The sequence below is a fragment of the Coturnix japonica genome, chromosome 1, assembly GCF_001577835.2.
Source record: "Coturnix japonica isolate 7356 chromosome 1, Coturnix japonica 2.1, whole genome shotgun sequence".
NCBI lineage: Eukaryota > Metazoa > Chordata > Aves > Galliformes > Phasianidae > Coturnix > Coturnix japonica.
In genome coordinates, this window is record NC_029516.1 from 77,890,040 (window position 1) to 77,916,811 (window position 26,772).

A 26,772-nucleotide genomic window follows, 5' to 3' on the forward strand; every position below is an offset into this window, starting at 1 on the left:
CAAGCACCGTTATTCATTCATGAGATCTCACCTAGGTGATATGACCATTCCCAAACTCCTGAGAAATTTTACAGAGCTGTCTTTTATATTCTCTTGGCTGCTGTAAGCAGTGTTGTCACCTAGACTTACACAGATTTGTCTTTAAGCCCGTGTTAAAGTTGTTTTTAAAATCAACTGGTCTTGTTTTATGTCTTCTGAACACACGGTATCTGTAGATAATTAACTCACTGTAAAAAGACAGTTGTTATGGAAAAGCTAGAAAGCCCATTCTTCCCTCAGGCTAGGTCTTACATGGGGCCCGCTGAAGTCATATCAGGCCATCACATAACTTATTTTTAATTGACTGAATCTGTTGCTTCAGGGTCGCGTTATTTCTAGGAAATCTGAGGTGATTTATGTCACGCCTGTGCAACTTCCACACGCAAAGGTGCTGCAAACACATTGAGATGCTGTGATCAACGATGAGAAAGAGGCAATCCCCTTGTAAGGCAGCATGTCCCTCAGGCTTCCAGCCCTGAATGATGAATGACAGGGGCACTGAAGAACAGAGGATTCTCAGTACAAAGTTTGTAGAAGCTTTCCCTTCAAAGCTATCTTCTGAAATGACAAGTACTAAAACTTGCCTTAATGACAGGAGTGCTGGCAGTTCTCCAGAAGCCTGGAGGCCTAAGCCAGTTGATGCAGGCAGTGTCTTGGAACAGAACTTATGTAGAGCAAAATGTACAAGGTGGGACAAGTGGAGGGCAGCACTATGTGGTGGAACTTTGGAAGCACCACCATAAAGTACAAGACCCTGGAATCAGTGACTCATTCATACAACTCATGTCTTGCTTATAGGGTACATTGTGACCCCAAAGCACTGAGTGTTGCTGACAAGTACTGTCCTGGAGAGCCCTTTCTTCATCTATTTATTTCAGCTTTAAGCTTTGACAAAAAAACAAAATCCTCTTAAAAAAACCTGTTAAAAAGCAAGGAAGAGTCCTTAAAAATGTCTTGTGGGTGTGGAGAAGAAACGAAAGTATGTTTAAAGTCATGAATTTTTGGAAGAATGCTAACAAAGAGTAAGGAGGAAAGCACAGTAGGTCCTGACAAATACAGTGCTGAATCAGGAATGCCTCACTACCACACAGTAGGACTGAATCAGGAAAGATTCAGTTCAAAGACAGTACTGTGGTGGGAAATGTTTGAATGAGCTGGGAGCAGCAGAGAACTTGTATCTAAATACTGGAAACTGGTTAATGTGAAGTAATGCTGATGAATTTGAAGCTGAGCTGTCCTGATTTCAGGTCCAGTCTCTGAGTTTATCAAACACATTCTTTCCCATCTAATTTTTTGGTTCATCCTTCTACTTTTTTGAAACTCCAACCCCCAAATACATCTTTTTGAACATCCTTGGAGATGACAGAAGACTAGCTACCCTTTCTCATTTTCCTTTATTTTGTTGGATTATGAAAGAACATAAACAGGCAATTAGATATTGACAGTGTCTTCCTGTAACATTCCAAAGATTTAACAGATAACTGCTGTGGTCTGATAGGAGATCCCTAATGAATAGAAGGACTTCCCAATGGCTTTCCTAGGAAAGAAGAACATGAGGAGGAAGTGGCTTGTGCATGACTCGAGTCACATTAAAGGCCATTAGAAAATATGCTGAAGTAGTCATGTGTTTTATGTCCCTCACCTGTAGCAAAACTCATGCAGTTTACTAGTTATGACAGGAAGGATATCTAGCAGACTTTAAGTAATAAGTGTTTAATGTTAGCATCTGCATTTTCTCAGCATCACTCTTACAGTAGATCTGTGAAAGAGATACCAGCTCTGCAGGGATCTATACCCATGATGTACTAGGAAGGTTGTTTTTGTTGGTTTTTTTTTTGGGGGGGAGGGATGGTTTTTTGTTGTTTTTTTGAGGTTTTAATATGCACACACAAAACATGCAAGACCCACTTTTTTTTTTTTTACTTTTTTTTTTTTAATTTTTTGCATGAAGGGAAGAAAAGAAAGTAGTTAGAAAATAGTTCAACATTGGCTAAACACAGAAGGTAGGCACAGTATTCCTATTATGGTTTTTTGAGGTGGAATTTCGTGATAAAAGTTGTCAGTGTGCAGACAATAATAGGGTCACTGTGTGGCCATGTTTCTCTGGACTAATGGTGTCTGTGATGTATTGGCTTCAAATCTGCTTTATTAAATTTTTTCTCCTGAGTCACATCGTTGGATGGTGAGAATGATTGCAGCCTTGGCAGATCATCTACCCTTGTTATAATTTTATGTTAGAAAAGGAAATCAGAGCTATCTGGATGCAGCTGTATGTATTCCTTCATATAAATTATTGAGTTGCATTCCCTTCTATTTTGACTTTGGCCCTTCAGCCAACTGATATTTGTTTGACACTTTCCAATTGCTCTTCATTGGAGGCCTAACTAGAGTTAAGCATGGCCTATACTAAACTAAACAGATACAGAAAAATAACAATTAAAAATTATATGTAAATAACTGCTTCAGTGAAATTAAGAGTGGGATCCAAGGAAGAATTGAATGGTCCTATTATGGATATTGTTATATGTAGGTCACGGTAGTAGAGAAAAACTGCTTTGGCAAGTTAAAGCTGTATATTCTACCTGATTTTGAATTTATAATATTGTTGTCATTGAAATTCACAGTGATTAATGTACAGGTGTGGAAGAAGGATAATGACAACTGCTAAAGGTTTTTAGTGGGGCTTGCAGCATGGAAATAGCCTCAGGCTGATTCCCTACTCCAGTCAGCTAAAATAATTGCATTTGCTTGCCCCAAGATAGTAGTAGTTTGCAGTTTGCGGTCCAGTTTGAAAGTATTATGAGCCACAGGGCAAGGTGTTGGACCCAGAACTGCGGTTCTCTCCCTTCTTCCCATCAGAACGCTGCTTGTTACCTGAGACCTGAGACCAAATGCCTCAACTGAATAAGTATTTATTGTAATAAAATCAGATCCTGCAACTGGATTTTAAAGTGGGTCGTGGACCGTGCTCTGGGCTGTTGTTTAGCTGTGCTTCAGCATGATCTGAAAGATGAGTGGGAGAGGATGCAGCTAATGCACTGTGTGACCTTCAGTGAGTGACTTCAAGTCTTTGTGTCTCTGTTTCCCGTAACTTGAAATGAAGATTGTCACGCATATCTCTAAAACTGCTGTTCAGGTTTCTGGATGTGATCAATTGTTTAAATGTTGATGATAACTCTAAATGTTGCTGACTTTCCGAGGCGGTCTTTTAGATTTACACCACAGATCTAGTTGAGATAAGGGAGCCTTAAAGTGTGCTTAGTAAAGTGGTACCCTATTCTGATGCAAAGGAAGAAATTTCTTTCAAGATTGATAGTATGTTTAAATCTTCTGCTTTTTGAGTGGATTTAACTTTATGCAGCTAGCATGCTTCATACAAATTCTTCTTTTGTGTATGAGTTATGACGAGTTTATTCACACCATTAAAGAGGAAAATATATGTAAGATGAATATCAGCTTCTATTTCAGCATAATGTGAGGATCAAAATGACTGGACCAAGGATGATTAAATCTTTCTTGCCCCTCACCCACTGCCCTCAAGAACATTTCGGTTAAATTGACAGAGTTGTCCTTATGCTTTTAGTCATGTGAATCATGCTGGTTCATGTGAACAAGGCTGGACTGCCCTACAGGAAGGGCAAAAAGACTTGGTCATCAATACACTACAGTATCTTCAAATATCTCTTGCTTTGCTTCACCTTTTGAATTCTGTTTACCATTTTGGAAGCAGGTGGTGGATTCTTGAAGCTAATAGCAAAATGGGCAGGAGTATGGAGGAGGAATGTTTAGAATGAAGCTCTGGACTGTGGGAGCCCAGATGTCTTAAACAGTTTCTTGGCACTGAAAGTCATTGTAATTCACTGCCTTTTAAATCGCCTGGCTTAGTGGAGTGGGATATGTTCTGTAACACTGTGACACATCTAGGGTATAACTCGTGGTGCATTTTGAAGGTGAAATACTGTTCCTCTCCTCTTCCTCTTTGAAATTCTGTTTAATTCTACATGATGTACCATACACTTGGCAGGAGCCCTACCTCTGGACCTGAAACCTTTTGTGCTGGGTGCTGTGCATTGCAGAAAGGCTGTGCTATTTCTAATAGTACTTGTAATCTAAATAACTGTGCTAGGATTTGCACAGAGCAGGTGCTACCAGATTACAAGAAATTGGAAAACTCTCATTTTTCTTAAAAAAGAGACTTTTCTTCTGTGCTGCATAAACAATAAGGGAATATGTTGGGCAGCGAAGGAGCAACGTTTCAAATTTAAAATGTGGGGTGAGATTTTGTTTTGCAGCATGCTTAAAGCACAAGAAACAAGAGATCAGGGATATGATCAGACCATGTTATTCTGCTGTTTGCTTGCTTAGTGCCATCACAGCTTTGCTGCTACAGGCTGTGATTTTTGTCAGCTGTTAAACTGAATTTAACTTTGTCTGTTTTGGATGAAGGGTCACCCTGGGAATCTCAGAGCAAAGACAGTGATGAGCCCCCCAGCAGAGAATGTTCTCCTCTTCCGGGGCTGACATGGCCTGGTGACACTAGTGGCAAAATGCTGTTTGACACAGGCTCCTGGATTCAGCTTGGCAGATGAGCTGTGTGTGACCTGTGGTGCTCCTCCTGCGCAGGCTCAGGAGGGCTTCGGGGCTGCTTGCGGCCCTGTCACCATTGTTCCCAAAGGCCTGAAGGATAGCAGAGAGGTGGTACCAGGCAGCCACAACCCTGCTTGTGAGGTTATTTCTATTCCTCCTGAACTGTTAGAGGCAGTTTTTCACCCCATTTCAGGGTAAGAGGGATCTCCATCTATTGGCTTGACTCCAATCCCCATCTGAAGAAATTCACCACCTGCTGCTTACAGCTGGAATCCAGACACATTCCAGTTAAACCTTCCCCTCCAGCAGAATCACAGGTGATAAAAAAAAGTTTTGCACACAGGATTTCCCATTAGATAAATCCCACTTAACACTGGTTAAAAGTGTCACCCTAAAACAGTGGTACTGAATGCCCTTCTTTGGGAAAACATTTGGCCTTTGAAGCATTGAGGCCCACAGCTCTGGTGAAAATCTTGGGGATGGAGTAAGGATTGAATCAAGGTTTTCTGTTTTTATATAATCAGACTTGGCTGGGGGTGGGGGGGGTGGGCTTTTAGTAACTGTTTGTGTCCTGCTCTGGTTTTTAGGGTAAATATCAGTCCAAATCATGTTTCAGGAGCTGACCCTGTGTGTATGATGAGGTCTTGTAGGTAGCAGTCATTTGCACACTCCCATTCTTCCAATATGTGCTCAGATTTCTGTCAGGGTAAAGCTGTTGCTTGTGTTAGTGTCACCTGGTATGCAACTTTTCTTAGCATAGCTTTGTCCCAGGTCCTCTTTTCAGAGCACAAAGTGTAGATGTCATGTTTCCTTTACATCAGGGTTGGACTTGTGAAGAAATAACCTGTGAGGCTCCTGTACAAAATTCTCACACTTTTGGAATTATTATTATTTTTAACTTAGTTTCTATAGGTGACAAGGATCTGAGTGTAAGCTGACAGAAGCCTTGGTCATTCCTTCCTAAAGTACTATGGGCATATTCATTATTGCTGCAGGCTCTGTTTTCAAGTCCTATTCTGATCAGAGTATATTACATGCAAACCATGTCCTGTGTAGTCTCTACCAGCAGTTTTAATTAATGGTAGATGTTCCCTAGGACTGCATGGGACTTTCTGTAAACCCATGAATTTTTACATTCTTTATAACCTTACGCAAAATTCTGATAGAAGTAGATGTATGAAGCAAGAGAAGTGAAAAGGCCAAGCCAGGCAATGGAAATACCATCTGTTATAGAATGCATTTACATGTGCACATGCTTTCTTAAAATATTTTCCAGGGGGAAAAAAGTGCATTTGAGAGGGGAAGAAAAAACAAAGTCATGTACGTTATCCGCGTTCTATGTGAATACACACTAAATCAGAATGACAAAACTATAGAGCCAATTTCAAACGTGGCCTTGAAGTTTGACTGCTGGCTGGAGGTCAAGCTGCTGGGTTACATGGTTGCTCAGCTTAGATGATGGATAAAATCCACTCACCTACCAAAAAAAGGCATTGGGGAAGTTGGAAAATCACAACTCCATAATTTCCTAAGCAGCAAGGATTCAGAAATTTCATTTCCAGCTCTGTCGCTGACTCAGCATACATTCTTAGTGGAGTCATAAGGTTAAAGCTTCAGTGAATTCCAATTCATTTTGAAGTTCTCAACATCTGAAAAGCCTTGGTCTTGGAACTGATGTAAACTTTCAAGCCTGCTGCTGGAGTAAAGCTACCGAAGCACATGGTGGTTCACTTTTGGAGAAGTTTGCAGCTAGAACAGCCCACAGCCCCAAGATATCCTGGCATTAATAATCACGCCTTTATCTGGGTCTGGTTCTCTTCCTGTCTGGTGGAGTTTACACAGTTACTGTAAGGTGTAATTAGAAATACTTTGTTATACCTGAATAATGGATTTTCTAGATAAAATTCAAGGTGTTATTTACAAAGTCAAAAGCTTTGATTAATTGAGTCTTCTGAGACTGCACTTTTCTCCATTCCCAAGGGCATACTTTGTTCAAAGTATTTGCATGTGTTATAACCATGCATAGGTGTGGAGAATGTCCCTAGCTTGTTCTCCTCATCAAGTGAAAGTGCACTGGAAGTTAGGTGATCAGAGAGGCTGCCTGAATGCAGTAGCTGAAAGCAGTCCAACACTGAGCCAACTCCATGAGTTTCTGTTCCCTGCCTGCTTTATGGAAGCTATTTGCTCTTGGTGGATCACAGATTGTTTTGATTGCAGGTTCATAGGCATTAGAATCCTAGAGTTGGGGAGATGAGAATTAATCACCTTAGCGTGCTTATCAGAGAGGTTCAATGCAATTTCTCCTGTTTGCAGTATCAGTACTGAATGTATTATACAGAAACATACTGCTAATAAAGAGTATGTTACACTTCTTTAGATTTAACTCACACTATTTCCTGAACCTTTACTTGTAATTTTAAGCATGGTCCGGGAGTACCTAACTCCCTGCCAGTCCGTCCAATCATGCCATAAGTAGGGGGGCACAAAACAGAATCATAGAATTGTTTGTGTTGAAAGAGACTCTTAAAGACCATCTAGTCCAACCTCTCTGCAATGAACAGGGACACCTTCTGCTAGATGAGTTTGCTCAGAGCCTGGTCCAACCTGACCTTGAATGTCTCCAAGGATGGGGCATCCACCACTCCTCTGGGCAACCTGTTCCAGTGCCTCACCACCCTCACTGTAAAAAACTTCTTCCTTATATTCAATCTAAATCTTTCCTCTTTTAATTTGAAACCATCTCCCCTTGTACCTTCAGAACAGACTCTGCTAAAGAGTCTGTCCCCTTCCTTTTTATAGTCCCCCTTCAGACACTGAAAGGCTGCTATCAGATCTCCGCAGAGCTTTCTCTTCTTCAGGATGAACAGCCTCAAATCATGAAAATCCAGTGAAAGTTGCCCAATAAAACTCTGGTTTAGCACTAGAACAATGTCACTGTGTTTGACCACTCTCTTACATTATGCTTACATTTGTAAACTAAAACCAGATTTTTCCTCACAATCCTGTTTCTCCTGTGATAGCTCCTGTGACTGGAACCTGACTTGTACTAAAGGAGGTTGATTGTATGAATGTAAACACAGCAGTGGAAACGGAAGGAACAGAAAGACCATTATTATATTTAGTTAGTGCTTGTATCTGCTGAGGTGTTAGTATTCATGCCCTGTTTTGTTTTATTTTCTTGAAGATGTACTGGAAAAAGTGGTGTCTTAGGTCATTCTACTGTTTATCGCTGTATCAGATCAAAGGGCAAAGAATTAGGTTTGTGTTTTCAAAGAGGAGATTGATGCTGACATACAGCTGTCCCTTCCTCCTCCTGAACACATCTTCTGCATGTTTCGCAGATTGTAAGCTTGGCTCTGATTAGGATTTGTAAATAAAACTTCTATTGTCTCTAGTGTTTTGGTGTTTGCTCAAACGAAATTATCAGCCTTGACTAATTATTTATCTTTTCTTCTGCAGGAAGGAGGGGGCAGGGTTACCCATCCATGCATCTGTAGCTTTAAAAGACTAAAAACAAACAAGCCTCACCCAAAGGCAACGTTTGGCCCCCTTGAAGAAGGGGCAATGTGCAATGTATTGTATGCTTTAGCATGTTTACCTTAAGAAATAAGCAAGCTGCATAGACTGGGAATAAACTGGGAAAAAAAGGGAAAAAAAAAAAAAAAAAAGGAAAAAACCAGTATTTTTAGGGATCTGCACTGAGCACAAATACTTATCTTTAACAAGACTAGAACATTATGATTTATTTTTTTTTTCTTTGTAATATTCATTTTCTTTCATCTCTTGTTGTGATCATTCTGAAGATTGAGATGGATGTGAGAAACTACTCAACTACTTGTGTGATGATATGAAAGGTTAAAGAAGGTTATCTCAAAGACAAGGATGTACTCAGTTTTTTTGATGCACAAGGCAAATTTAGTTAGAGCATGACAAAATGCCTGCAGGGCAATCTGCTGAGCTCTGATCTGTATTCAGTGTCAGTTAAGGTTTCTAGCATGGGGTCTACATGGAAACATGAATAGCTAAGGGGGAGCAGTAGAGATAGGTTCAGGACAGACTAGATGTGGTGCTACCTGTTGTAGAATCGGCACAGCCCAATGGAAGTATAGGGGAGTAATGTTGTCATTCCGACTTATGGAATGATGAAACATCTGCAGACACCTGGATGGAATCCTAACTGGATGGAATAGGCTGTATGTCTGTACCCTCCTTTGCATTTCCTGAGATTTCCTTCCCTTTTCTCTGGCATGGCATGCTTTGTTACTTGAACAATATAGAGGTCAGTGTTAAGAGCTGAAGAGGCAGCTATGATGTATGAATAGTCACTGGTTTGTGTATTTATTTATATGCATGTGCATACAGTAAAAATAAAAATAAATGTCATATTGTTAATTACAAGATATTCAGTGTTAAGATTACCATTACGAGATACTCAATCTCACTTTGTCTGGATCTTCTTCATTCCTTTTCTTTTTTTTCTTTTTAAAATCTTTTTTCTTTTTTATCATTTATTCTTTTCTCTTTTCTCCAGTCCCTTTACAATCTTTTAGTGCAGGAAAATTCAAAGCATAAAGAGCAGGATCGCTTGACTGGAAAGCTTATAGCATTGTTTTCTCTAGTTAATTTGCTTTGAGTAGAAAATCTGCTCACACAGAATTGCTATCAAGATTTGACATGATGTCTGTGGGTGGAGATGTGATCCCTGTCGTAACCACGTAGGTTGGGTGTCTCAATTCCTTTATGTTATGATGTTATCACATGTAGTCTCTTGTCGGGGGCAGAGACACCCCTATCATCTCCAGAGACACAAGCTGTTTTAGTTCAAGAAAGCATTAAGAGGCCCACACAGAGATCTTTAAAGTTTGGAGGGTACGGAAAACCCATCTGGTGTTACGCACCAGAGGATGTTCTCTGTGGGGTATCGGTAGGCTCTCTACTGCCTCCCAAATCTTAATTCTTTTTTTGAGTTCTCTAATGAGTCTCTCTGGATTGGTTACTCTTTACTGAAATTCCTGGGAAATGTTTCAGTCTGTTCTTTCTTTATTTCCTCAAGCAGGCTGGTGGGGTTCCTTGTTTATGTAAATCGTGGTCTCTCCCTCTTAGGACAGTTTCTTCCTGCTCTAAAGGAAGAACTTTAAACTCTAAAGGACGAATGATTACTCAGAACTTCCTGGACAGGCTCTATTGTATGCTTTAGGCAAAAATATTCAGGAAGTTCTTCAGCTATTCCAGCACAGCTACGCTGGCATAAACCGTTCAATCCTCCAACTGCACTCACTATATTTTTGAAAGAACAGATAAAATCATTTTTGACTCAGTATGTAACCCAAGGTATGTCAGCATTGTTCCATGCATTTCAAATGCTGAGACTGTTTTCAAGAGCTCCCATGCCTCAGTTAATTGAAAAATGTCTCCTCATTTGCTGAGGTGGCAACATGACATTCAGGCTTTTCATCCTTCCCCGCTGTATCTGCCGCCTTCAGACTAACAATTTCCAGCTTCAGGCCCAAATTTTGCACCTCTGAAGCTCAGCTCCTGTTTCCGCACATGTTCTTATAGTAAGTTGGTTAGGCTGCACTCTGTTTCAGACACTTTCTACAAGGTACAGGCTCAAGCAGCTCAAGTATGTGTACATTAATGGAGATATAAAAAGAAAAATAACTCAAAAGTCTTGATGTGTGGATTCTTTTTAGTCTCATAACCCACAGTAGCTCATTTCAAAGCACTTGATTCTATAAATTAGTTCCATGTGATGAACATTTTCTGTGATGCTGGGTGATGGAACATCCATCTTAACATCTTTATATCTAAATGCTATGTGTTTCACTCCAAGCCATTTATGGGCAGGGGTGTGCTGGTATGAGTAAGGGAGCAATGAGAGACCATTGTGTGTAATCTGTGTGTAATGTTTTAATGCTCCAATAGCTGTCACTGGTATCAGCTGTTCCTTCCTGCTACACCTCTGAGTTCTCCACACCTACACGGTGAGACAGCTACGAGTGAGGAGGAGGTCCACGAAACCAAGAATTCAGATATTGCCCTAAAAGTGATAGATCTAAATAAACAAGGACAGCCATTATAATGTGAAAATTCTACTGACATATCTAAGTACATTTAAAATTACTAGTACGAGACAGAAGGTGTAGTAGTTTCTTCGGTTGATACAAGTTCTGTTAGCATATTGGCTTCAGCCACTACCAATCATGTGACACTTAAAAAGTTGATTACAGAGACTCTAGAGAAGGACATATCCTGGCATAATTTCCACAAGCTCATCCAATATTGTTTTTGTAGACTAAATTTGCAGTCAGCTTTTTAGTTTGCACCCTGTGGCTGTGTTTCCTCCCCACGGAATAAAGTTGAATGATATTGAGGCTCACAGACGATGAGGTCTGCTCTCAGGTTCATCAGCAGGTCCGAGAGGTGAGACTCACAGCTTTTACTTCTCTGGAAGCTCTGAACCTCGCAGGGATTATGAATGTGAAGAACAGTGTAAACTTCAGAATATACTCTAATGATTTCCCAGGAAAAAATAAAAGAAAAAAAGCCAACATGTTGTACAAAATGAATGCTGAAGCACTTGTGCTTCTGCTGCAGGAATCATTGCTCTTCAGCCAGGTGATTCTCACTATCAAATACCATTTGGTAGCACCTAATCCAAATGCTTCAGGGCTGAATTGCTTTCCAAATTACCAATGTATTTGTATGGTTGCTCTTTTGCACTTGCTCATGCAAGGTAGGCAATTAATTTGTTTTGTATTCCTCCACAGAAACAAGAATGCTGACAGAAGATGAAGCAAGGAACAATAGCTTCCTTCATATTCAGTTCAGGAAGAGTGAGTTGTTTTGTTTTCTTCCTGTTCATCCTTCTGGTATGTCAAAAAGGCCTGCTTCACAAATGCATGGGACTAGACAGAGAGTAAGTGCAATTTATAATTTCTATTGTTCTACCGTATCAGAAAACTGAGTAACCCGATTTTGTGAGTGGTCCTTGCTAATTCTAGATCTCTGTCTTTTCTCTTTGTAACCATATCCTGGAACCTTGATCCAAAGTGTAACAAAATACGGAGTTGTACTGAAACAGTAGTTTACTGCCTGGGACAAAATAATAGACAAGAATGAAGCGATGAAAGTTCACAGCACTAAGCTTGCCCTGCTCTTTAGTTCTCAAAAGTCATCAAAACTGGGTCATAACTGGAGTTCGTGTAGAGCTTTCCTGGTTTACAGTGCATGAAAGCAAATGCAAGTTCTACTTGGCAGGCGTTCTTGATATCAAACCTGCAGGCTTTAGATTGTAGGTGCCATTTATATAAAATAATACTGAATGATTATTGCAGGAAATAAGCTAAAATTTATGTGTATCCTCTATGTTTACAAAACATTGCTGCCAAATTATAGTAATTTATAGCCATTTCAAAACTGGCTTTGAGCCCCACTAATATGATCACAAAGCTTATGAAAACTAAAGACAGATAACACCTTGCTTGCTTGAGGGAAAAAAGTGCTCATTTCTGCTCTTTAGTGCAAAATTTGTAACATTGTTTTTGTTGGGCGAGTTTGAAATCTAAGACATTATAGCTTTTTTTCCTTCACTTTAATGTGTTGGGGAATGTGACATCCTTCTATAGTGCAGCTTTCTAGCCATGAGGTTCCTGAAATTGTGAGAAGATTATTATTTTAGATCATTAATCAGAAATTAGCAAGACATTAGTATTCAAAGAATGACAGTAATTATGTATTAACATGAAAATGACCTGGAAAATCTGTAGTAAGAAATATTGCATCCTTGAAGAAAATGCATACAGGTTTTGAATGCATACATTTTGCTGAGCTCCATTTCCTGCAGTTGTTACGCTAAGAGGTCAGGCGTAAGCTGTTTTCAGGCATTCACAAGCTTTGCTCTGTCTTTTGCTGTGTTTGCTAATATAATCTGCTGTTCTGAGAAGGGTACACACACACGGGAGAGAAGTGTAAGTCTTGAATTTGGTAGGGCAGGACAAAGTCTGCCAGCTCATTTCACATGGACCCATTCACAGTATGATAGTACTTGGAGGGTAGCAACATCATACCTACTAATATGGATTGAATTCAAACTAGCAGACCAGATATTAAGTGATTTATTTTCCTTTACTAATTCTTTCAACCAACCCATTCTCTGTTTCCTGGACTAGATTAGATTTGTCATGCAATGTCTGTGGCTAAACAAATATGTATGAAGTGCTCACCATTTGTCTTAGCAACTGAGAGACTGGTTATGAAAATTGCCTGCTGGAAACATTTTCCACTTAGGCAGATGTGCTTATGATGTTGTCTTTTTTTTCCCCATTTAATTCTTGGTAAGCAATCCTGCTAATAGGTATTCACTCGATTTGTAAGAAGCAATTTATTTATTGTACTTCTGAATCAATAGTAATTGATTGTTTGTTCAATAAGTCTTGTGGTCATCCAGTCTGTAATGTAGTTACCTAACAAGCACTAGACTAAGTCTCTTCCTTACCTGGATATATATTTAATATATATATTTTTAAATTATTAGCATATTGACTTCCTTAGTCACAGCTCATTTCCACATACAGTCTGTGAGTATTTCTGCAAACAGAAGCTCAGTGTTTCCATGAGTAGTAACCACTCATCTTCATGTTCCTGGAAAAACAGCCAGTGGGGAACGAAGGAGGCCAGAACAAATTACAAGCAGGAATGCATGAGTATATCTGTAGCTATTTTTTTCCTATTGTTCTGCTATTCTTAGAATTTTGGTTGTGTGCTTTTTAAAACAGAACAGGTTTAATGAGACAGAAGGACAAAGGTAAATACCTAACAGCTTTGGTGATGGAAGCATAATCTTCTTTAGTTCAGAGTTCAGAAGTTATCTGTTGGGCTAATATTTGAGCTACCATGTAGTTTGTTTCTGAGATTATGAAAGAAAAATTGCTGAATGCTTTAGTTGTAATGGTTATGTTTAAAGCTCCCCAGAAAGTCTTGGTAACCCAGCTATTCAGTACTAAAAGTGACAGCCACAAGTTTTATGATCTTTCCTAGACAGTATTTCAATCTAGGATGAGAAGAATTCATTACAGTGTGCCTCAAGAAATGGAATCTAAGTCATGCTTTTCAAGCAGAAGCTCTGTAGTATTTCCTTAATAGCAGTTCACCTCAGGAGACTCCATTTTGTAGATTTGAACTTTGGTGTCTTCCAGCCTGCTTTATTGATAATCTGATTAAGTACATAATAACATTTCTCCCCCACTCTTCTGTATTTCTGATGTGGGAACTCTGCCAGTAATGCATAAGAGTAGTGAAGACCCCGTACCCCAGATAGCTCCACTAAGAAGTACCACTCACTGTGTCTTTGTCAGTTCTCTGTATTATTATAGGTTCACTATGAAAACCTTCTGCCAGAAAAAAAAAAAAAGATTTGAATTATCACCAATCACAGCTGATCCACTGATTAAAGACGTTAAGATTTTGTGTGCCAGGATATTAAATGGGAAATGAAAAATGTGGTACTCCTGAGCAGGAGTGCTAGACCTGCTCCTGATACTCAATACTGAACTCTGGCTGCGAGTGTGAGAAGGATATGTGCCTAATTCTGACATTTAATCTCCCTTTCCTTTCAGTTTTGCATTCTTTGTTCTTTATACTCCCTGAAAAGGCTGAAAGACTTGATTTTTCAGAACCAGAGGTGAGCTACAAGGGACAGGCTCTGCAGCCATTTTTAGTGTGAAGCAGGGTTTTGGATAGCTGGCTGTTGCTTAATACTGTCTTAAATAATGATCTACTTCTTTAGTTCTTCAGATCTGTCTTCATTTTTGTCCTGTAAATCTCCAGATCTCACAGAAATATGTCTGAGGGCAACTCTTTTTTTGTTGGGCTATTTTGGCACAGATATTATGCTGTCAAGCAGCTGATTTGATTTGTAGGGGGAAAGAGCAGCTCTAAATTTACTGCGTGGGTTTTGATTTTTTCTTAACGGACTTGCCAGCCAATTCTTGTGCAACTAAGGCTTTTGATTCATTCTGCCACTCAGTGGAACTGCCTCGTCGTCACCAGTGTTTGACATTTAACAGTTCGGTTGAATTTCCCCAAAGGGGAGGGGAGAGGAAGGCCTCTAAAATGGATTTTCCTGCTAAATTTAAGCACCACGTTAGCTGGAACAAATCATTGCCAAGATCCAGCAGCTGCTACTACTTGCATTTCTGAGGAGAACAATCATTGGAGAAAACGAATACTGTTCAGGTGAAGAAAGAGAGGTGCAGCCACCCAATGCCCCTGCTGTATTTCTGGAAGCCAATCAAATCTTACTGGGAACTGAATGGCGTTAATTTCAGTGCCTGCTACATTGGAGGGACATCAGGCATGACAAGAACAGCCACCTGAGATCTGATCCTCATAGAGAAGCTGCCTCTTGGCCAGATGTGCTGGTGTGCGCACTCAGATGAGACCTTTCTAAGCACCTCTCCAGGCATGTTTTTGTTTTTTCACTCCAAAAGTGCCTCTGACTAGACCTGATACAGAGCAGGAACATTCTCTGCCACAGGTCCAAAACAAATGGGAAGAAAAACAGAGGCCCTTGCCTCTAAGAATTGTCCTGTTCAAATATTTTCTCATTTTTAAAATTGGCTTTCTTATCCATCATATCTCATTATGCTTTACATCTGATTTTACATCTTTGATACTTCCACAACTGTAACTGAGGAGTGCATGCGTTACAGCATGCCTGCAGTACATTCAAATAGCACAGTTCTCTTCAGCAGCTAAAAATAAATGCTGGCTAACTTCAGTACAAGTTCTTACAGCACCTTCACATCGTTCAAACACGTTTTCAATCATGTTATATTTGTTGTCTTTTTAGTCTTTTATCGTCCATTTAGAAACAGTGAATGGGTTGCACTGTGACTCTTGAAGTCTCGTGAGGGCTTTTCAAAACTGCTTTATTAACAGAGAGATTTTCATCTTTGGGCTCCACATGCAAGGAAGTAAATAATTCTTAAAGTCCTTCTCCAACTGCACTGCAGCTGTTTGCATCACCACTGGTTACCTACTGCCTGGAATAACATTCCTTCCTTGACCTGGACTTGGAGTTTTAGTTATATTTGTCATACTTGCAATTATTTTTAAGTACTTCTATTCTGTGTTTAAGTAGAGATGGAGGTTTATTTTGGAGAAAGGCATTTTCTGGGCTTGACTCTACATCTGTTACTGGACTTACCTGAACAAAGGACAAAAGTATTGATCTGATAATTACTTTTTCCATCAAAAACAATTACCCTTGCCATTAACATTGAGCCTTAAGTGTTTTTCTGCTTATAGACAACAACCAAGAAGTTTTCTTAAATGTTTCTTTTTTTTTCCCCCCTATTTGATAAGAAGCTGTAGGAAATTGAGATGACAATGCTCTTTCCTTTCCTTTCCTTTCCTTTCCTTTCCTTTCCTTTCCTTTCCTTTCCTTTCCTTTCCTTTCCTTTCCTTTCCTTTCCTTTCCTTTACTTTCCTTTCCTTTCCTTTCCTTTCCTTTCCTTTCCTTTCCTTTCCTTTCCTTTCCTTTCCTTTCCTTTCCTTTCCTTTCCTTTCCATTCCATTCCCTAAATCTATGACATATTATTACTTTTCCTCCCTTTATCACTTATGTGCTGATTGTTGCTAGATGGAATTGATGAGCCGTAAGTAACAGAGAGATTCAAATCTGCATCTTTAGAAGAGAGAATGACAGAAAAGTGCTGATTCTTGTCCTGGGCGGTACTGCACTTCAGTGTGTACTCAAGCCCTGAATTAAACATTCAGTGAAGTTTAGATGGAAGTGTTAACTATATGTAAAAGGCAAGGTTACTTAATGTCCTGTGGAAACCACTCTTCCAAAAAATGTGGGAAAATAGCAATTAGATCTTCACCATCACAGTAATTGGCAAGAAATATGTATGTTAAGATGTGGTGACTTTTATCCTTAGTGCTCTCGTATCCTTGTTGGGATTTTAATTTCCTCTGCAGTCTTGCAAGAGTCAAGTTTCTGAGATGATACCTGTGAGATTAGCACCAAATGCCATGGGACTGTGTATTTTTATCACCAAACTAGTTGGGAGCTTCATTCCTGTATTTACAGGAAAAAAATCAGGCTTCGTTCACTGGTGATGTGACCTCTGGAGGCACACTGACTTCCAAACATTTGGCCTGAATAGGAAAACATCTGGATGGAGTTAGTGTGATAACTTTGAGAAGGCAAACTGAGGGGCTTTACTTGCTTGGTGACTGCTGTATGTGTTTGCATTTCTTAGATGGCTGGGACATTTTCAATCAAGGCACTACTCAGAAAGAACATTCTTATTTTAGTAAAAGGAGGTTAAAGATACCCAGGAAAATGGCACAAGCAAGTAATGTACTAATGTATTTAATTAACAGCATCACTTTATTTTGTTTAGCTTTTCTGTGCTGACTATACTGCTTTCAGATGTATTTTCTAGGTGTGGAGGTAAAATCATGACAACTTTTAAACCATTTAACAAGTGAACTGTGGAACGAGGCAGTAAAAATCTGCTCAAGGAGGAGGTAGACATTTAGACTCAGATGCTGAGTCGAGACAGATAATCGAAGCTCATAATAAAACATTAAAACAGAGAAGTAAAACACACTTGCTCTGAATTGTTCAACAATACTTCCTGTCAGCTCTGAGAAGAGAACATTTATACCAAGGGGGTAGAATATAAAGTTATTGTTTGCCAGCATGACTACACAGAGTCTTAAGTAGCTGCATTTACCTTCAGAATGTTGTATAAGCCTGCTTTCACACTAATGGTACAGCTATTGCTGCATAGTAGTGCTCAGGAGGCTATCCGACAAGCTCTGAGCAGTAGCATTTAGGAAGCATGTCTTCATTGGAATTTCAGACGAAAGCAGACTACTAAAAAAATAAATAAATAAAAAAGCAAACCAGTGAAAAAGAAAACCACTGAAACGATTGTCTGAAAAGCCAGACACTGAAAAACGTCACACAGGTCTTGGTTCTTCCCCAGTGTCCTTTGGGTGATTCCCCCCAGTATTTTCACTGTCCTCTCTGTATTAAATCTTTCGAACTACTTATGACACCTCAACTGAGCAGTGTCAGTATTGATTTACCTGTTCTTGGTGTTGAAAACTAGGCTGACATAGGTTGACATATTACTTTAGAATGTAACATGGATTAAAAAGTTGTGCTCTTCTATGATAGAAATAAATACATTTACTCAAAATAATTAACACTGAGCTGCAGAATAATAACAGTTATAACCTTGGAAAGTCATCATGAAAGTTTGCCATTTTCTGAAAATAGCCTCCTCTTTTTCATCTATCATGATAGAGGAAATAAGTTTTTTTTTATTGACATGCAGATAACTACATTGACTTCTTAAGCTTCTGGTTAGATAGGATAGTACAAATCTCAACAGTACTTCCGGATTTCACACACTACATATTGAAATATTGAAATATTTTCTATACCTTATTCTTAAAAGTATTTCACTTGAGCAATTATTTATGTTGCTATTTTACAAGTTGCAGAGCATGCAAGGAGCCTTGCCTTTGTGTCAGTAATTACATGAGTATTACGCTTTGCTTTCTGGAAGACAGCTGATGCATTCCACTTCTGGTCTGGTGTTTGCAGAGTCAGGGCTGAGTAAGCTTTCCTCTTCTTTTTCTATTTTTTCCTTTGTGTGTGTATGTCTTACCATAATTACAGTAGGTGAATGTTGGGTGTACCAGCTCTGTTCAATTTTCGTCTTTTCAGAAAGGCTGAAAAACAATTTTCAGTCATTCTCCTGCTTCTTATGTTAAGATTGTAATAATGAGTTAGCCAAATACCTGATTTCCTCGAGGTCTCTAAAACTGGCTTTAAAATCAAATAAGAAAGCATCCCCTCAGCAGCTCTTTGGATGTAATTTATTCCATTTGAAAATACAAACATACTATTTTTTGTTGATCTCTTAAGTTCACTAAGCTTTGTAGATGAGGCTTTACCAAGGATCATTTTCTTCCTGTGCTGACAAACTCATCAGCTGGCTTGCCTTAATGCTCCAGTGTGATTGTGCCTGAGCCTGGTCAGCCTCAGCAACCAACCAGAGATGTTACAAGGACTCAGAAATGGTCTGACAGACTGCCTGAGGGAGATCCTCCACCCCTCTTACAAGTCCTGTTATGCTGAAGAAGTCAAAAATGTGTCACTGTGCCTTTGGTATGATTTTATCCTCAAGCCTGTCTTTTTGCTAAGTATTGCCAGAGCTTTGGTTTCGTAATGATAGACAACATCAGTAAGGGACAGTCTGAGTGATAGTTAAATATAGTTTATATGTACACTAAGGCGATGTTCCTTGAAAAGTGGAGAACTGAAGAATGCAGGCACTGTCTCAAAAAAAAGGGGCTCCAAGTTGCTCATAGGGGGCAAATCTGGTTGAAGAATTGGCTCCAAACTGTGAATTGAGGGTAAGAGAACTCTCAGCAGCTTATTTGGCTTTGTCTACAAGGCTCACTGTTTCTGCATAAAGCTTTGTGTAGTGTAAGTGAACAGCAATGCATAAAGCTTTCCCTTTTATCCCAGTAACAATGCAGCAGGAACACCTTTCATATCAAAAGCTGGCATGTGGCCTAGTAAGCACAGAATAAGACCTTGTAGTGCATCATTTTCTCCACAGAAATCGTCTCTGTCTATGTGTTTGGATAACACTCTTGGACATAGGGTTTGGATTTTGAACTGTCTTGTGTGAAGCCAGGAGCTGGACATGATGATCCTTGAAGGTTTCTTCCAACTCAGGACATTCTGTGATTCTATGACTCTACAGTTGTTTGCTAGCCAAAAACTGACATACACTACATCAGTGCACATGCCAGAAATCCAGCCTAGATTTTGTATGTGACAAGGCAAAAGGCTCAAATGCTTGATGAAAGACTTAACAGATAGCTTATGACTAGTTTTGCTGGGCTTTTGTGTTGTTTTCACTTGATTAGTTTGAACAGTGTGAGCTGCATGAACAAGTGACGTGGGTGTGATGAAGATGTAATTTCCACCAGCCTTTCACCATGGTGAGACCAATTGCATCTTTGTGGTTAGATTAATTCCTAGTTTACACAAGACTAAGAACAGAATCAGGCAGCCTCTGTGGTGTGAAGGGTGTATGTAGCATCTTCATGTTGTTTTTTTATATCATATACGTAATAAGATGCTGTCTGTGACACCTGTTTTGTCTTGATACTTAGGAAATATGGACAAAACTAAAAGGTATTTTGGAATAGTTCTATTTTTCCTGCTCCTTATTGTAGCTAATAAAGATGTTTATTTATATATTGGATATGATTTGCATGTCTAAATAAAGTTATGAATGTCTGGGAAAATGATAAGCCTAAGAACCTGATATGTAATTATCCTGTTCTTAGCTACATGTGAAACATTCATCAGATTGCTGATTATCATATAATATCGATAGTTACTTGCCTGAATGCAGTTGGAAGTGTGAAAGGATCTTTCCAACAATCACAAATACAGGCAGCTATTCCAATGTTCTTTTTAAACTATGCCCATATGATGATGCTAAGTGACCACACTGTAAGTCTGTGTGCTTGATAAACACAGAGCACTTTCAGCCAACCAGGACAGTGCTAAAGGTCCCAAAGATTCAAATTTCTTAAATGGCTTAGGAAAGTAGAAGATGAAATACTTGAAAGAGATTTAATTGCTGTTTTCACTGAGAGAAGGCTGCAAGGTTTCCCATTTTCTATGGGACACTGGAGAGTTTAGATAACGCAGACAGGGAAATGGCAGGAAACTCTTCAGTCAGTTTTCACCTCGTTAAACACAAGAGAATCCAACTCATAAGACAGAGAGTGGTAGGAGACTAGATTTCATCAGTTAAGATATGGTGGGGGAAGGGTTAGATATGGCTTCTTGCAGAAAGAACAATCCTATTACAGCTCACTTCCTTCAAACAAGCAGAGACAAGGAGGGCAAGAAGATGTTGGAATTCACCTTCTCCTTTTTCTAACTTGCAGTAAACTCAGACTAGATGTGATGAAAAGGCTGTTTTCATATCAAAAAGTAGGCACCAGAGGGAAATAATACTGTATACTGGGATATAGTTAAACTCTGGGGATACAGACTGTAATAATGAGGAACTCATACGTACTGTAAGAGAGTGAAATTATTGACATGACAGATATATATATATATACACACATATATATATTTTTTTCACAATAATCCAATAACTGGTGCATCTTGAAAATCTTCATAGCAGAAATAACAGTCACTAAATGCATGCGATCACTAAGTGGGATGCTGGCACTACAAACTGATGGGGACAGTGATAAAACTTATAAGAAGTCAAGCAATTCCAAATCCAGGGTTTTTTCTTTCTTGAAGCTTAGAAACCAGCTGAATTGATACGGACTTATTTGATTTCTGTATTGTCTCTTGGATACTGAAATAACTGAAATAATATCTCTGCTAGAAGAGGGGATATTTTTTCACTTGAAAATATGTTCATCATTCGTGGAAGAAAATGCTGCAAAAGGAAAATGGTCTTAATTTTGGCTAAATCTAACATGAGAAAATAGGTTGAGTACATTTTTAAATGTTTTGAATAGGTTTAGTTTATTGTGTAAATAATATTTAGGATTTCCTGCATCTGGGATATTGCATGATGAGGGCAAGACTAAGGAAAAATCTTTTGATTTGTGAAGTTTCTTTCTACCAGACACCCACCCCACTTATGCCAGAGGCTTCAGCTTTCTACTCTTGGCTTCACTGGGCCGTTCTTCAGTGTCTCTAGGCTGCCCAGTTTTGGGTCCTAAAAAGCCAGCCAAAATGAAACAACCAGATGCTGAGCTTTGGTGGTTTACAGACACCACAAGGTCGGCTGTATGAGAAGCAGTCCCAGTTTGCCAGGCTCAGGCAGCACAGCCAGGAGCAGCACAGCCCGGCAGGTACAGTTCATGGTGTGGCTGGGGGGAATGCAGCTTCACTTTTTCCATTAGTAACCTGCAGAGCTCTGTGTGGGACACAGCAAGGTTGCCCTGAACTGAGCAGTGATAACAGGAAACCGTTTGATCTGATTTGGTACAAAACCCTTGCTTGTCTTCGCTGCTGGCTCTTTGCTTTATTAGTCACCCGAGGCTAGATGTCTCTCAAGAGTGTGGTGAGGAAAGTGGTGGTGCTTGCACAAGGTGTAAAACTTCACTAGCTGCACCTGAAAATACACAAGCAAAATGGATTTTTGTTCCCTTTGGGGTCTGAGAAAAGCTGGACTTCTAGGTGCGTTTCTGAGCCAGTAGCTGAGATTAAAATTCATTGTACCTGGATATTTTATAGTCGTGACCTTTCCTGCTACTGTCCAGCTTTTCTCCTTTCTCACATTTCTCTTCAAAGAAGAAACGTTATTTTCTTTTGCAACTTCCTACCCAAACATAAGTGTGAGATGAGCCTGATTTTGCATCTGAAACATATCGCACCTGTATTAGGACAAGTGTGAAAGCTGGTGGTAGTGGATGATCTAGGTGAGACAAAGTGAGTTGCTGCAAAGCTGAAGAGGTGGACAACTTGTGAATTGCTATGGCAGAGTTCATCGCCTGGCTCTCAGCATTAGACAGGCATGCTCTGTGCAAATAGCTGACTATAAATAATTATTAATAGTAATCCACTGTAGCAGCTGAGTTCAGACGTCAGTATTAATGAAGTGAAACCAGCAGCAGCTTTCTGTGTGAACTGTGGCAAGTTGATACTAATTGGATGTGAATGCCAATGAGGTCAGATGCATGCAAATGTAGGAGTTCTTCCTCAGACTATTGCTTCTAGTTTTGCCAGCCATCTCATTTGTATCCAGTGTTTACTTTTTTCTCCCATCCAATTGATGAACAGACTGATATGGGTCAGTCTGCATCAGTGTTCACATGTCAGGAAAAGCTGCCTCTGTTTTTGGGAAATGATTGGTGCACCAAGACTGTGCTATGGAATGGGGCAATAATGCAGGATGACGTTGTGGTAGAAGCTATGTATGTATTAACTGAAGTGAGCTGTTTTCTGGAAAGTTCTAGTTTGTGAACATATAGATTTTGGAGATGTACGGCTGAAGAAGCAAAGAGAATTCATGCAATAAAAGGAGAAATGAACTAACCCATTTTGAGCTAGGCAGTTAGTCAAAATCCATGGCTATCTGGGGTAGGAAGAAAAACTTACACTAGAAGACAGGCATTTCCTTGCACGTAATCCTGCTTACTTACAAAGAATACTTGTGGTGGCTTTGTTCATAATTCAGTCTCTTCTCCAGCCAGCTCTTATCAGGCATGTTGCCTTGTCTCCCTGTAGGACTTTCTCAGAGAACTCATGCTGGCTGTCTTCCTGAGGACCACAGTTCAAATCAAGCTACGCTATTACCAGGAGACCCTGAGTTAGAACAAATGGTGGGGGTGAAAAATGGGGACTGGACTTACATCATTCTTGCTTCCTTATGTAAATCATGTAATGCTCTATGCTTTTCTGCAGCTCTTTCACATTTTCACTTTCTGCCCTCTTGTGTGACACGTGTACAACTCCGTCTCAGGTAGAGGCAGGCTGTCTGCTTGGTCTACTGGCTGACTGAGCACAGCAAGAAGAGTCTCACACAAGAAGTGAGGCTTTTGGTTAGCTTGGTTCCTCTCCGAAGAAAAGCAGTTGAAAATGGAAGAAAGAAAAGGACACTGAGAACCTGCCTTGATAGACGGTCTTTTTAAATAGAATGCATGGCTGATTTTCACAGGTTAACAGTGTGTCTGTATGCCTCTGTACAGGGGGCCTGATTTTGAAGAACCATTCGTTTCTGCAAGCTGATTGATTGACAAAAAAAGGCAGCTAGGTTTTCAGGGGTCTGTGAGGTTGTGTTTTTCTGTCCTTTGCCTTCCAGTGCTCAGGCTTGCATATGAAAGCTTTTGTTTCAAAGACATGCATTTGCATCAGATGTTGACATTACCTCCATTTTCAGATTGCAGGTGTGTTCAGCCCTTCTAGGAGTGTCACACTGTGCAGTCAGCGTGTTGATGTTTAGCTACACAATTTCTATTCGAGCTTTTTCTTCACAGCAAAGTTACAGAAACAAATGGTTTCAGTGCCCCACTGCCTGATTCAAGATTTTAGTGAAATTTGTATTAAACCCCCTTCCTGAGCAATTCTGTTTAGCAGAACCTCCTATCAAGCAAGTAGTTCTTGTTGTTCCTGTACTGGAAAAGCACCAATGCTCACTACGGGCAAGAATCCTGGAAACAAGGCAATGTTGGTGTTGTTTAAGAGCTCTATATAAAAAAATGAATGAATGGATAAATAAATAAATCTTGGAAAGTTATGCTGTGAGCTCACTAGGAGGAGAAACATCTGAAGAGTGAATGATGTTTATGATTGCTTTCTTCTAAGTGCTTGTACTCCACCCTCAGACTTAAGTTAGGATTGCCGTCTGACCCTGTGGTACATAAGCTGACAATGGCAAAGTTACTTTGTTAAATAGTGGCAGAAATAACCATTCAAGTCTGAAAGAGTTCCCTTTCCTCACAAATAACTAAATAAATAATAACAAAATTAAAAAATCAAACATGAACTGTGACCTCCTTAATGATTCTTACCATTGATCTTTAGACCATAGCTTTGAATGCCACCATCAAAAACATAACAGAAAAAAGAGCATCTCCTTTCCTCACACAGAAGAGATATTTTAGGCTGTGATGATACAAAACATTAGAAATATAGAAATCTTTTAAAATGCTGTCATTTTGTATAAAATGGCTAAGTTATGACAAAAGGCTCTCCCTTTAATAAGGGCGATTCTAATTTCTTCTACAAGGAACAGTTGAGCTTTTGAGCTTTTGACCCCTATGAGGAAGGCAACAGGATAGCAACCCCATGGGAAGCACTGTTTGAAGATATTTATATTGCAAAAAACCCAGGGTTCTCTGTCTCTGAAAATCACCTGTCCACTGTAAGTGAAGCTACCCAGTAAGTGGAAGGTTTCCCAGTTTTGGCAGGGTGGGAAACAGCGCAACACATCTGTGTTCTGAAATTTCTCATATAACCTTGAGGTCAAATCCCATGGATTATGAAGCTCAGTACAGAAGCCAGAGTGGTAGAGAGAGGGGTATCTCTCTTCTCTTCCCGAGACATGATAGAGAGCACATTGTTTCTCGGCATGTTGTTGAGCATCCAACCTTCCACCTTTGTGTTAGGGTGCAGAAAAAGCACAGGGGGAAAAAAAGCGTGTAGGGTTATTAAGGTATAAAGCCTTCTACCTCTGTTCCTCTTCCTAAAATTTAGTATTGCTTCATTTGATTGTTTAATGTTATAGATTTCTTTCTTTAGTTCATTCTTTCTTTTAAATGAAAGGAGTGGTGATCTAACCAGATAATGGTTGAAATGAAGCTTGCTTGATGGCTGGCATTGTTCTTCGGCTCTGTTTAAAGCATCTTTTTCCAGGGTCTTTTGAATTGGACTATTTACTAGTGGCTGCAAGAACTTGGGATTCAGCCAGTTGCTTCCCCCTGCTGTAATCCAGTTTGTGAACATTTCAATTAATGTTTGTCTAAGTTGTTGGGTTTTTTTTAATATTCTGTATTGTTTCAAATGAGTCTGAATGTTCTGGAGCCTTCTGAATTGCTTCCATTTAAAACCAAGTTTTTATGAGAGCTTGCCCAGAGAGCACGAGAGCAAATGAGTTGGGGAACCTTTTCTTCTGGGCTTTCTTAGGTTAAGTTGGGTGCTAGCTGCCAAAGCATGTCATTTTAAGCACCTACAGATGCAATCGAAGTGTAGCTTAACTCTCCAGTTTTATCCCAGCCTTGCTAACAGCAGATTCAGGGCATGCATACCACATGTTGTTATGCTAAAGGTTTACTCAAGAGCTGCTGTTTCCATGCACTGACCCCTAAAATATTCACTGGAGCTCCCATCTTCTTCCTGCTGTGACAGTGTAACATTGTCTGAGGGAGTGGGGAGAAGAGCTTATGTCTACTTGCCAGCATTAAAAGCTGTTAAAGGAGACATGAGGAGATAAACAGCTCACATCTTGTAGTTGCATTCTGCTACACTGGATCAAGAAAGATCTATTTTATTTTATTTTTTCAGGTTTTTTCACATAAAATTATTAACAGAGATTTCCCTTTGCAACCATGTAAAAAGAGTGCCTGGGTTCTGCATGACTTCCCTGGATGTGTAATTAAGTTATGAACTGAATGCTTGCCAGAATTCTTTAAGCACTATGTACTTGTGAACAATTAAAGCTAGTCCAGGATTTCCCTGAGCTGTTCTAGTAAGCTTGAGGGCTGTGTAGATGTACTCAAAGTAGTTTTCTGTTACCTCACTATGTGATTGGTGCAGCAGCATGGAACGCTGCATAGACTAATTGGACTGCAATGTTAAGGTCCTGAGCTAATTACTGTAAAGTTAGCAACCTCCTGTTACTGTAGTCAACAAAGTGCAGACTTACCTTGAGAAGAATTTGGCCTGAGGACAAGTAATAAAGTAATTATCAAACAAACTTTCATTCCATTGGGTTGCAAAATCTAATGGCAGTGATGTGGAAAAAAAAAAATAAATAAAAATAAAAAAAAAATTAAAAAAAGTTCATGGCAAATTGATTTCATTTAGAATACAAAAAAGTGGAAGATCTGTTGTCTTGCAGTTCCAAGACATGCTCCCATGGAGGCAGGAACATCTGTTGTGCCCTATTTTGCTCCATGCTAATAAAGAAAAGAGACATTTTTTAATTATATATAGTACGATTTATAAGCATTTCACGAAGCCTTATTAATAGAAATGATTTAATAAAATGTATCATTAAAATGTTATGCAGTAGATGTTTGCTTGTGAGGATCTTGGCTCTGCAATTATGTTTTTCCATGACTGTAGGTATGTTGGTAGTCCTAGGAGTAGGAGTCTTGGTCTGTTATGATCTACCTTGCATGCTGACAGACAACAGTAACTGATTGCTATCCACTTGCTCTCCATAAAAATGATGATCTACAAAAGCAGCTATTTAATAGATAAGCAAAACCTTTTTCTTTTTCTGAGTTGTCACTTAATGGGCCCTGAAAGTCTTCCACTGACTGTTAACAAACTCAAATTGTGTTTTTAATTACGACTACCAACTACAGGGATGATAGATCTGTCATAATCACTAT

At 39.5% G+C, this 26,772-nt stretch overlaps 1 long non-coding RNA gene across 1 annotated transcript in view; it reads left to right on the top strand.

Moving 5' to 3' along the window:
• Positions 1–26,772, top strand: part of LOC107321121 — a 213,539-nt gene that overhangs the window by 71,350 nt on the left and 115,417 nt on the right. The window contains exon 3 of the long non-coding RNA XR_004309069.1: positions 11,397–11,545. This is a non-coding gene — a long non-coding RNA (uncharacterized LOC107321121). The remainder of the gene's footprint in view (positions 1–11,396; positions 11,546–26,772) is intronic.